The sequence below is a fragment of the Bidens hawaiensis genome, unplaced genomic scaffold (genome assembly GCF_021521415.1).
Source record: "Bidens hawaiensis isolate Kalapana, Puna unplaced genomic scaffold, B.hawaiensis_p1.1 tig00053154_1, whole genome shotgun sequence".
Classification (NCBI taxonomy): Eukaryota; Viridiplantae; Streptophyta; class Magnoliopsida; order Asterales; family Asteraceae; genus Bidens; species Bidens hawaiensis.
Window position 1 is genome coordinate 4,972 of NW_027499571.1, and position 11,801 is coordinate 16,772.

At 35.4% G+C, this 11,801-nt stretch overlaps 1 non-coding gene and 1 pseudogene across 2 annotated transcripts; one reads left to right on the forward strand and one right to left on the reverse strand.

Moving 5' to 3' along the window:
• The first annotated feature begins 2,191 nt into the window (after positions 1–2,191).
• On the forward strand, positions 2,192–2,265 carry TRNAI-AAU (transfer RNA isoleucine (anticodon AAU)). The gene has a single exon. It is a non-coding gene; the product is annotated as a tRNA-Ile (tRNA).
• A 3,568-nt stretch (positions 2,266–5,833) lies between these two features.
• Positions 5,834–11,592, reverse strand: LOC143599968 (protein STICHEL-like 3; annotated as a pseudogene). Its single transcript, XR_013147391.1, has 6 exons — positions 9,379–11,592; positions 8,341–8,552; positions 7,934–8,248; positions 7,110–7,545; positions 6,420–6,483; positions 5,834–6,109 (listed from the first exon to the last, which is right to left on the reverse strand). The product of XR_013147391.1 is annotated as a protein STICHEL-like 3 (transcript).
• Between the last annotated feature and the right edge of the window lie 209 nt (positions 11,593–11,801).

The window sequence follows — 11,801 nt, forward strand, 5'->3', positions numbered from 1 at the left end:
TTTGACTATTGGTAAAGAGGTGTTAGCTAAAAGATGATGCTTTAAGAAGAGTCTCGGTGAATGTATCTCGATAAACTTCCCTTCAAGTGCTTGAAGCCCAAACTCCTCGTCATATCTACCTGATCGAGTCATGATCGGTTCCTTGACTTTGTTGTGACCCATGAGCATATTCACTACTTGAGACATAGTAGGCCGAAGAGCCAGGGACTGATTAGTGCACGATAGGTTCATCATTCGCACCACCTCTTTTTTGGTTTAAATCATCCAACCCCATCACAGACGGCCTTAAAAGCAATAAACATAATGAAGATAACAAGGCCTAGCGAGAAGGATCAGGTAGGAGTTATATGAAATTAATGAGTTTTACCAAATCAAGAAGACATATTTTCAGTGCAAGAACACCAAAACTGTATACATATTCCAGTACCATGTAACCCCTAGTGAAAAAAATGGTTCACAATATGGAAGCTAGATAAGATTAGGGGTGTCTTAAATCTTTTAAACCAACTGAAATATGAAGAAAGTTGTCCGGCATGATATCTAAAAGGTTCGTTTTATGGTTTGGCGGTTAATGATTAGGTTCATGGTTTGACACTTGGGAGCTTGTCATATAAAATGAACCCACTATTTAACCTTTATTATTTATGTATGTGTATATGATGAAGGGCTCTGCTAAAATGAGATTTTGCATTAAACTACAAAGTTTATGATTTATATGTATCAAATTTTGGCATCTTAAAATTTGGGCTTTGAATTAAATGAGGCAGCAAAGCACGTCTAATGAACGAGCCAACAAGTCGAGCCTACCTGGCTTGGGCTTGACTCATTACCAACTGATTCCCAGCTTGTTTAAAAATGAGCTAATTTCTAGTGAGCCGCGAGCCTTTTAAACTGGATATAAACATACACTTTTTCTTACATATGCTTAATATAAGGTAACTTTGCCAAAGATTTTGGAGGCACACTTGCAAGATCCCGCCCCTTGAAAGATCTGCAAATTTTATATTTATAAATTTTGAATATCATAGTTTTGAAGACAGATTTAAAAAACTATTTGAAGTTTAGAGCATTCACATCCAGTTTCTCATCCCCATCTTTATAATTACATTACAAAATACTACATTTCTCTTTCCTGTTTAGTTAAATAATACTTTTATCATTACAGTTTTCTCTCTCCTCTACTCACAACCAATCCAACAAATATTAAAAAATAAATAGGGACAAACAATGTTCCCCAAATATTTCCCCAAATTTACAAAAAATCACTACATTTCTCTCTCCACCCTATAATTTACACTCACAATCATTCAAACCTCACCCTATAATTTACCAATCCCCCTCACATAATTATGGGGGATGGGATGGGATGGGAATGCTCTTAAAGTAACTAGTACAACATCATACATGCCAAGGACATGACAATAACCATCCAACTCTAAGGAGCAATCACAAACAACAGTGTTATGCTTATCAACAGGTGTTAGGTAATTGGTTCCGTCACACGGGTTCAGGCTAAAATTCCAGTCCTTTTTTCCCAATTGCTTAGCTATTTCCTTAAGAACACTCAGCCTCTTGAAATTGGTTTGAACATTATTGACAGTCAAAACCTATTTTCAAGATATACTTAATTCATTTGTAAGCTAATTTCAAACGTAATTTCTTAAGTATGTCACTTTATTCAAGTAAAACTTATGGCCAGCATCTGATAAGTGGTGGCTTAGAAAACTACACAGACACGACTTTAAAATAGGTTAAAACTTGTCATATCGGAAGGTTTAATATTCCAAGTGTTTAGTTTGGCATGCCTTACCTGTTTAATAAACCGGTCTTAGTTGGGTTGACCCATCAAACGATATAAAATTTGAATACAAGTAGAAACTTACATTTAATAAGTTCAATCGGCTAACCAATTTAACCCATTCATTACAACCTATCATCTCATTTAACACATTTTAATTACAACTCATTTACAAGTTGTCAACTTGTTTAAATCATTTAGATAAAATAAGTTGTGTTCGAGTTACACGATATAAGTTCGTCTATATTAGTATTGATACATTGACACGAGTAATTATATGAGTTAGTTTTTTTGTTTATTGATTCAACCCGTCAATTAAACACGAAATACTTATTTATAGCATATGAATCTCCTTTTTATATTTAAAAGCCTAAAGCACTCAACAATCAAAGTGGCCTATTAGCTCAGTTGGTTAGAGCGTCGTGCTAATAACGCGAAGGTCGCAGGTTCGAGACCTGCATGGGCCAAATATTTTTATCTCAAAACTTTTTATAAACTACACCTTTACCCCTTCATGTTTTATAAAATCACATTTCATCCTTCCACAAACATAAACAAACCCCCAGATATTATTATTATTATTATTATTATTATTATTATTATTATTATTATTATTATTATTCTCCATCTGAATCTACCCATTTACAATTTACAAATGGCGATTCACTCCTCCACACACCTAATCATCATCATGATCATCTTCCTTGTTATTCAAAGTCAAACAACGCCTTTGCACGGAGCAACTGGAGCGAAGAAGAACAAGACGGATGAGAACCAGATCCAAGAGTGCGGTGACGTGGCGTCCAGATCGCAGTGTACGAGAAACACGGAGTGCCGGTGGTGCCAGAGTGATGTTGTTGACGATAGCTGCTTCTCTAAATCTGAATCACTGCGTTTGCCTTCTCATATATTCGTTTGCTGATACCGATTCGTTGTTGTTATTTAGTGATTTGTTACTATTTTAATCTTTTGTTCTTTCGTCTGGTTCTGTTTAATTTTCTGATTAAATTTATAGCTTTTGGAAAGAATCTCTGTTCACTTTTACTAAGATTTGAACTCCGATTGATACCTTATTTTGTTCATAATTATAATAATAGGTTACTGAAGAGTGGAAACTAATGCTGGTCGTCCGATAAGATCCAAGATTGAATATAGGCCGTTTGATAAGGATGAATTAAAAACGGTTATCTTTCATCACATGTAACTACCCACTAACCCATTTACATTGGTAACCACCCACTACTTGACATAGTTATATAAAATTTTAAGCTTTTGTTATGCATGCACCATATTACAGTTTTAGTTTTGATTTTCAACGGTTCTTCTCACACAACATGTCCACTATCTCCTACAAAGTTGGGAAGTGGAGTTTTAACTACTATGGTAGTCGCTAACTCTATATATTGAATTATCGATACCACAAATGCATTGTTTATTGTGTTGTTAAGTGACTCTTATCATGGATAAAGAATATAATCATCACACAACTCTCTATGACGTGGAGGTACGCCAATTAATTTCTTTTCTATAAAGTTTGTAGGATCTAATTGTCTAACCATATATCCCTTTCTACTTGTAGTTTCGTCTATTATTGAAACCGGTAATATTGTTGATGACATTCCCGTGAAGGTAGGTATGTTTAACTTATTTCGGTTTGTTTTTGTTATTTTGCTATTACAATAATATAAATTTGTGACATATGAAGTTTGCTAACCTAGCAATGTGTTTGAATACAGGAAAATTCTGTCGAAACTCCCAAACAGTGCCCACATGTACGTTGATGTTTTTTTGGTTTCGTTAATTGTTAGGATGTAAAATGTAATTGTTAATGTTGGTTTTACAAGGATTTCTAACTGTTTTGTTTTGTGGTTTTAGCTGCAGCAAGCTGTCAAGGCTGAAATTGAACCGTCCTTTCTTCGAAAGGTTATAATATAAGTTGCTTATTTGTTAGTTAGGCTACCAAAATCAACTGCTAACATATTTTCTATTATACAAATTACAGGAAACATATTCTTTTTCCAACGAGTTGGACTCCTTGGATAACATCCCTTTGTATTGCTGTGTTTGCAAAAAAGGACGTTGACCTCGAGTTTATATATGATAACTGTTTTCATATCTATATTATATATCAAGGTTTAAACATGATATGAGTGATGTATTATTTGTTTTACAAAATACCATTAATACCTAAAACAAAGCTTACATGCAACACGAAAGTTACTTATAACCTTTATTACGTTTTCATACACAATGTTTGGGCCTATTGCCTTCATTGAAATAATTTAATTTTAAACTCTAAAAAAAGGTAAGCATTGTGCATCCCGTTGAAGTAATACATTAATATTTTATTTGCTATTCCCGTGAAACCATAACTCCCAAAATGTGTTGTAAAGTAATCAAACCGTCACATTTGTTACTAAATTAATTATTGTAATCACATTTCTAAGTTGATATTCCCGTCCACCGGACGGGTCAACTACTAGTTAGCATCTGATTACTCAGAATATGATTTGATTGAATGTATATAAACATACCAGATCAAGTGTGAATTTAGCTTAATCAATTTGATTGTTCATAATTTTTTAGTACAATTTTAACATTTATAAATATTATTATACTCATACCTGAACCTTGAAAATTTGCAAACTGGAATTTTGCATTTGATAGCTAAAACCTCGTATTCTTCTCACTTATGACTCATGTACCCAACTTTAGGGTCAACAACTAGAGGTTTTAATCAATTTGATGAAGCTACATTCACCAGCAAACTATAGAAATTTTTATTAAATTTTCAGAATCAAGATCCTTTCAAACATGTTAAGATTGTGGTTGATAACTTATCTCCCGAATCGTGCAAGACGTGTATAAGATTCATATGGATGGAGCTTTCAATTTTGGTCTTTACATAATACGCGATATCTTTGAAATGCTATCATTTGCTAAAACGAGTTCCAGACCCGTTATGAACATAATCCTTACCGGATTGTAGTTGCAACGTGCTGAATTTTATCAAACTAATTATTATTATATTTTAATTAATTGTGTCTTTAAAATCCTAAATTCTTAGAAGGATTGTGAATATTTTATTAATAGCCTAATAAACCAACCACTCAACCTATAAGAAATCTCAAATTTAGTTACTAGATTACTTAATTATTTTTTCTTTCTAAATCACGATATAGTCTATAATGAAATGTTTTGATCTGGATACAAGGCTGAAGATTTATTGGACTGCATTTTATGTTGTCTTCAACGGGGTCTATGACTCGTAGATTAAGATCATTAACTAGTGTAGATTGTTCAGTAAGCTTCTAAAAGACTAAAATTTTTTTTAAGTATACGAAGGCGTTTGGATTATATTTTAGGTTCCAAAAATCAACCAAACACACTTTTATACAAAAAAAAAAACAATTATATAAAGCTTTCAGACGTGTTATGTTTTTGTCTCTATGTTTGAAAATAGTCTTTCTTATTCCTCTTTATTGTAGTCGATGATAAAGCACAAGTCCTATTTTTAAACATCGTATTGTGATCGCCTACATGCATCTTACCTTTTTATCTACTTTAAACTCGTGCTTCCTAACCGTCAAAGTGCTAACGGACTAACGGTCAGCGTCAGTTGATAAACTTACATTACAAAAACGTACAAGTGACAACTTTTGGAACTAAACGCCATGTATAAATGTAAGATCAAACTACAGCTACATATCTGGGGCTGTAAAACATTATCATAGTACTAGAACACCCTATATGATGAGTCCCTACCAATACCCTACTAACCAACGAAAACCCCCCGTTTAAATTATAAAACTTTTTTGTTCTTGAAATGTAAGACAAGAATTCAGTGTTAAAAATTATATAAATGTCACCATAACAATAACACTGATCATACATCCATGTCTCCATCACTTTATTTGAATCAGAAGATCCATACACATTTAAAATCCTGTTCCCCTTTTGACTCTTTTGACTATAAGGACCCATTTCCATCTTCCACTGTTTTATCATTTATAATTTTATCCAACTATATAATTATTTCATCAAAGAATACAATTTTTTACAACTGCCAAAGGCCTATAAAGAAAATTGAAAGCTAGAAAAATATAAGGAATACACATTTGCCATGGAGTTGACTTTATTTATTGAAAACTAACTAAGTGACCTATTAATTAATGCTTAAAATTGAAAAAAAAAACTTAGCATGTACTACATGTTGTATTACCGTGGTGATCTAGTTGAAATACACCTGCCACACCACACGAACCTCATCAAAGCCCGTGACTTTCGTGGTCTAGTTTTTAATCGAGAAACCTGCATGCTCAAAACAGGGTCGGTTAGGGTTGACCAAAACACTTCTCGTTTTTTTTTGCTTTGTTTTGTTTTTATATTTAAATAACGCCTTAACTACGATCACAAAAATAATCTAAATCTTTAAATGTAAAGATTTGAGATGCTGTAGGTCTTACAAAATTGAAAAATACACTTCGGGCGACGTACAACTCATTGGACCACATTTTTAGATAGAAAATAATTTAGCCATCTTAAGATAAATAAATGGATGAAAATTGTCACTTCTTAAAATTAAGCAATAATAACCAGAATCGGAAGTTTTAATCATTACCTTCCGACGAGTAACTCTCGATGCCTTCCAGCACAACAGGCTTCTTGATCTTGGTTCCATTCTCCTGCAATTCAAATAAAGCAAGTCACTTCTCAATCCAAATTGTCACTTCTGATATTAATTAAGCAATAATAACCACATTTCGTAATCGATTTGAGCAGCACGTGAACTACTCGAGATTGGCTCACTGAAAACTAGAATCAAGCTGAGTTTAAACGAGCTCGATCTAAAAAATAGGTTCATTTAATAAACGAGCCCAAGCCCTAGCTTCATATACCGAACTCGGTTAAGCTTAAAAGAGACTCATACAATATAATAATTTTTATTTAATAGAACAAAAAATATTACATAATAACTATATGTGTATAAAAATGAAATAATTAAATAATTAATAAATGAACCAACCCAAGCCCGAGCTTGAAAATGTTCTTAAATGTCAGGCTCAAAGCTCGAGGTCTAGCACTGTTAAGCCAAACAAGCCAAGTCCGGGCTTGAAAATTTTCTTACAATCCGGGCTCAAGCTCTGTTAAGTTAAACAAGCCAAGCTCGATATTAGACGAGCTTGGCTCATTCACAATCCTAAATAGAGGTGACATCCTTTTGACCTTTGAATGTGAAACCTTGTATAACATTCAAAGTCAAACAATGATGATAACTATTTTTCTGGGAGGAAGAGGGAAAAGAGCATACAGATTCTCTTGTTCAAGTTTTTCAGCAATGGAAACGGCTTTGCGTGTCGACCAGCCATTTCTTTTTGATTCAGCCTGCTGAATTATATCTGCAAGAGACACTTTGCCTCTAACTAGACTCTTAGATTGACTTTGTTCACCTAATCTTCTTTGTGTACTGACACTAGAACTCTTATGAGACGGGGTAGCTTCTGGCTTATGCTTATGCATCTTAGCTTTTGGTTCTCTTGAAGAAGAAGCCTCTACTTCAACTATCTCACTTCTTTTTGCATACGCGTCTTGTTGGGGATCGCGTGTTTCTTTCCGCATTTCACTTCTGATTTCAATTGTAACGGGTGATCCAAGAACGTCCTCAAATGCTTTCACAATGTGGGGTTTGATCTTTTCGGCCTTTGATTTGTTCACATGTGAAGTGAACGTAAGCTGAGCGGTTGGAGCTATGAAATGAATAAAGCAATCGTCGTTTTCAGCTTTTAAAAGTAGGGGCGTCATGCATGTATGGATCTGTTTGGGGCTCAAACCGAAAATTTGGTCTTTGAGTTGTTGAAAACCATCTGGTTTCAGTTTGGGTTCAGTTCAGTTTTACCAATTGGCCTTGAAACTTTTGGGCCGACAAAAATATTGGCTAAAATGATGAATTTGGACCCAAGATTTTTGTTACACGGTGATTAATTGATTATTATATGTTTGGGCTAAAATATTTGGGTAACACTATTTTATTAAACTTTGAAGATGTAAATTTGTTAAAAGACAACTTAAATTCTATTACGTATAACAATATTATTCATAAAACTTGATCAAAACATGTCAAACGAGACAAAGTACCTGAACCGAAACTGAATGATGTCAGCTTTCCTTCATGATACAAGAACTCTTTTATACTATTGATCTGAATATTCTCAATCACCGTGGACCATATTTCTTCAATTTCTTGCTTATATAAACCTTCGTTCATTTTTATATGAGTTCCACTAGAACTTGCACCCATTTTCACCAAACCCCTTTGAACCTCGGATGTCTCACCCTGCCCAAAGTTACTTTTGTGGGACCCATCCATAGAAGATGTCGGCTTGTCGTTTGACATCCTTAACTGCTTTTCAGCTTCAGATAACCGCAACTTCTCCATATCGTCTTTAGATACTGAAAGGACTAAATATATTAAAGAAGGAAGAAAAGAGGGGCTTTTTGAGCTTTTCTTGAAATCTTGGAAGGTCAAGAAAAGTCAAACTTACATGTGGGTTGTCTAAATTTTTGATCTTTCTTTCATGAAATTGTAACTACCCGCAAGAATATCGGTTATTACGGTTGCAAGTTGTGACATTAACGCTAATGGCTCGACACCCGACTCCATAATTTCTCTTAAATGTTTAACAGTATTCACTGTATCGGCTGATAATGCTAAATCGAGCAGGTCAACCAATTTGTCATCAGAAATAAGTCCAACCTGTTTAGTGAGTTGCATGCATAAGTATTAAAGATAACGTGTAAAAGAAGCTCACTATCAGGTAAGAAGTCAAATGAGTCATCAACTTTTTTTAATTTTCTGAAATATTAATATAAAAACAATAATCATTATTTTACTTTTTGTAATAAAATTATAAAATGATTTAGAAATTAGGAGACTTTAGATTACTTCCAATCCGTTTGACCTGATTCCTATGTAGTCAAATGCTTTTGTGGGACCCATGATTAGAAATGAAACATAACTCAAACCGACCAACTTAAGCATAAACAGGCCAAATAAGCCATCTAGTTTCTATACGGTTTCTGAAAGTTGGATGACATTTAGGGTGTAAATGAGCCAAGCCCGAACTCGTATAGGCTCGAGCTTGGCTCCTTTAACTTGAGAGGGCTCGAAATCGGCTTGTGAGTAGTTTTTCAAGCTCAAGCTGGCTTGGACTCAGCTCGTTTAGTATTTATAAACTAATTTATATACATTTAAAATTATTTTGTATATATATTTCGGTTATAACTCTTATATACTACACAAAAATATATTAACTGGTTATTTTTATCATAGTTTCATATATAATAATTATTATTGTAAAAGTAAATATTAAATATATCAACTAAAAGTTATATATATAATACGCTCCTTTAGGTTCGCGAGCCAGCTTGAGTAGACGAGCTCACATAGTAGTCTCGGCTCAATTCAAGCTTTTAGCGAGCCAATCTCGAGTAGCTCACGAGCGGCTTGGCTTGCTTAAACCCATAATGATATTTATAGCAATTGATGACTATACTTAATAAAAGAATAGAAGATGGAAAACCAGCTCTTGAACAAGCGGAACCGAGATTCTTTGACCGAGTAGACTAAGCTGCTCGAGTGTCATTTCCGCGTCACGTAATGACCCGTTAGACCTCGAAACAATAAGCTTTAACGCATCTTTATCAATTTCAAAACCTTCTTTACTTGCAATGTATAAATAATATCCGCATCTTTCAACTTAGGGAAAAAGAACTTGTGACACCTGGACACGATTATATGTGGCAAAACATCAAGACTCGAATTGACAAAAACGAAAACCATACGCCTCGGAGCGCGATCAATAACCTTAATGATAGCACTCCAACAATCAGGACGCAAAGTATCGCAATCATCGATTATAAACACGCGGTACCGTGACTTTAACCGAGAACCGATCATGTTATCCATAATTTTCATAATACTTTTATATCCAAGATTATTAGCGGGCCCTACTTCCCGAACGGCCTGATTCTTTCCTGTATCATGTGCTACACAAGAACTGCAAAACCCGCACGGTTTTGGATGATCCGAACTTTGACAAGTTAACGCCCGAGCAAATATACGCGCGCATGAGGTCTTCCCAGTCCCGTGAGGCCCGTAAAATATATAAACGAGCCCGATTTTTTGTTTTGCAACGGCGTTTGAGAGAGCTTGTACTGCAAGATTCTGTCCAACTAGATCCCGGAACGTTTTTGGTGTGTACTTTTGAGTGAGGTTTTGGTGTCTGGATCGGGATCGTGTTTGGTGACCCGACTGAGCTTCCGAGGCGAGATCCGAATCGGGCTCACTGGTTAAAAACTTATCTACATAAAGATCCAATTCACCAGAATAACTATCTTGAGACCCGTTTATTAATAAAGGCAGCGATTCACTGTTTGTTGATGAGGCCGAGTGATCTGACATAACGGGTGTTTGACTTTCTTGTTGACCACCGCGCTTAGACCTTGAATCAAGAAACGACTTTCCCCGATCATGCATCCTTGACCAATTAAACGGAAGCCCATAAATATTGCTTGGACCCGCGTTGACATTTTGCTGACCGTCATAGTCAACTTGTGACACGAAATTAGAAGCCATGGATGTCTCGGTTACGGGTGCCCGAGAAACCCGCTTTCCAGTTCTAAATTTCCGCCTTTTGACCCGATTAAGACCGTGGCTATGAAGAGTTGACTCAACCTCGATACCACCATGACTATGATCATCTTGCTTACTTTCCCGCCCTTTTTGTTTATGTTTAACATCAGAACTTTCCGGATAAATGTCACTTGCCAAAGTGGCGGCATCTAACCGAGGATCATCTTTAAAACTCCTTCGGCTCGATTCTTCTTTCTTGATTCTTCTATGAATCTCATCACTCGGGCCCACATTTGATGATGAGTTGGCGGATAAACCAATTGACCGCCTCCGACCATCTTTCTCGACCCGTTTTAGTAACTGTTCAGGGTCAGGGCCAGGGGAGGACTGAAACGGCGGTGGGCTCATGGAGGGGTCCCTTAAAGATCTTGACCGTTGAAGAACGACTAGGTCCCTAATAAGGGACCTATCAGTGACCATCGGGCTAGTTTTGTGCATATGGTTTTTTAAGTGAATACAGTTTGTTAAATGGATATGGTTGCGTAGATGGTCACGGATGTTACCATTTGCGTCTTTGAGTATCCGATCACGAACTCCCGACATGATCCGGTACTGCAAGATATCACAAAACACGGCATTTTCTTTCTCATACAAACAGATCTTTTCACCACAATCAAAATATTGAAACACAACTTGACTCCCTAAATCTAAATCATTATGATGGAATCATTGAACTTTCTTGAACTGAATACCCTAAACCCTTAAAAACAAATTATTCAGATCGAATCAAGTGTTTCACACGTGCGCGCACATTTATGTTAGCTAAAACCCGTGTTAAAGAAACCTTAAAAGACTAAACTTTTAATATCAACCGAAGATTATATGATGAAATTAACATAATCTCTCTCATTTCAAGAAAAGTTCTAAAGATGCAATCTTAAGCTCCCAAACCCTTATAAACAAATCATCCAAATCAAATCAACTGCTTCACACACACACACACACACTCAAGTTAGCTAAAAGCCATCTAAAGAAACCACCGTAAAGACAAACTTTTAAGGTTAACACAAGATAAGATTACACATTGAAATTAAGAAAAACCCATCTGAAGAAAGGTTCAAAGATGCAACCTTTAAGCTCCCAAACCCTTATTAACAAATCATTCAACTCAAATGAAGTAAAACCCATGTTAAAGAAAGGTAGAAAGATTCAATCTTTAAAGCATCCGAGTTCACAAGTGATGAAAACCACCCATTAAATTAAAATGATGTTTTGGTCACGAGGGGAGGTGGAATGTGACTGGTGGGTGGTGTTCGTTCATTAGTAACAACGGACTGAAGATAGAGATAGAGATAGAGAGAGAAAGTGAGT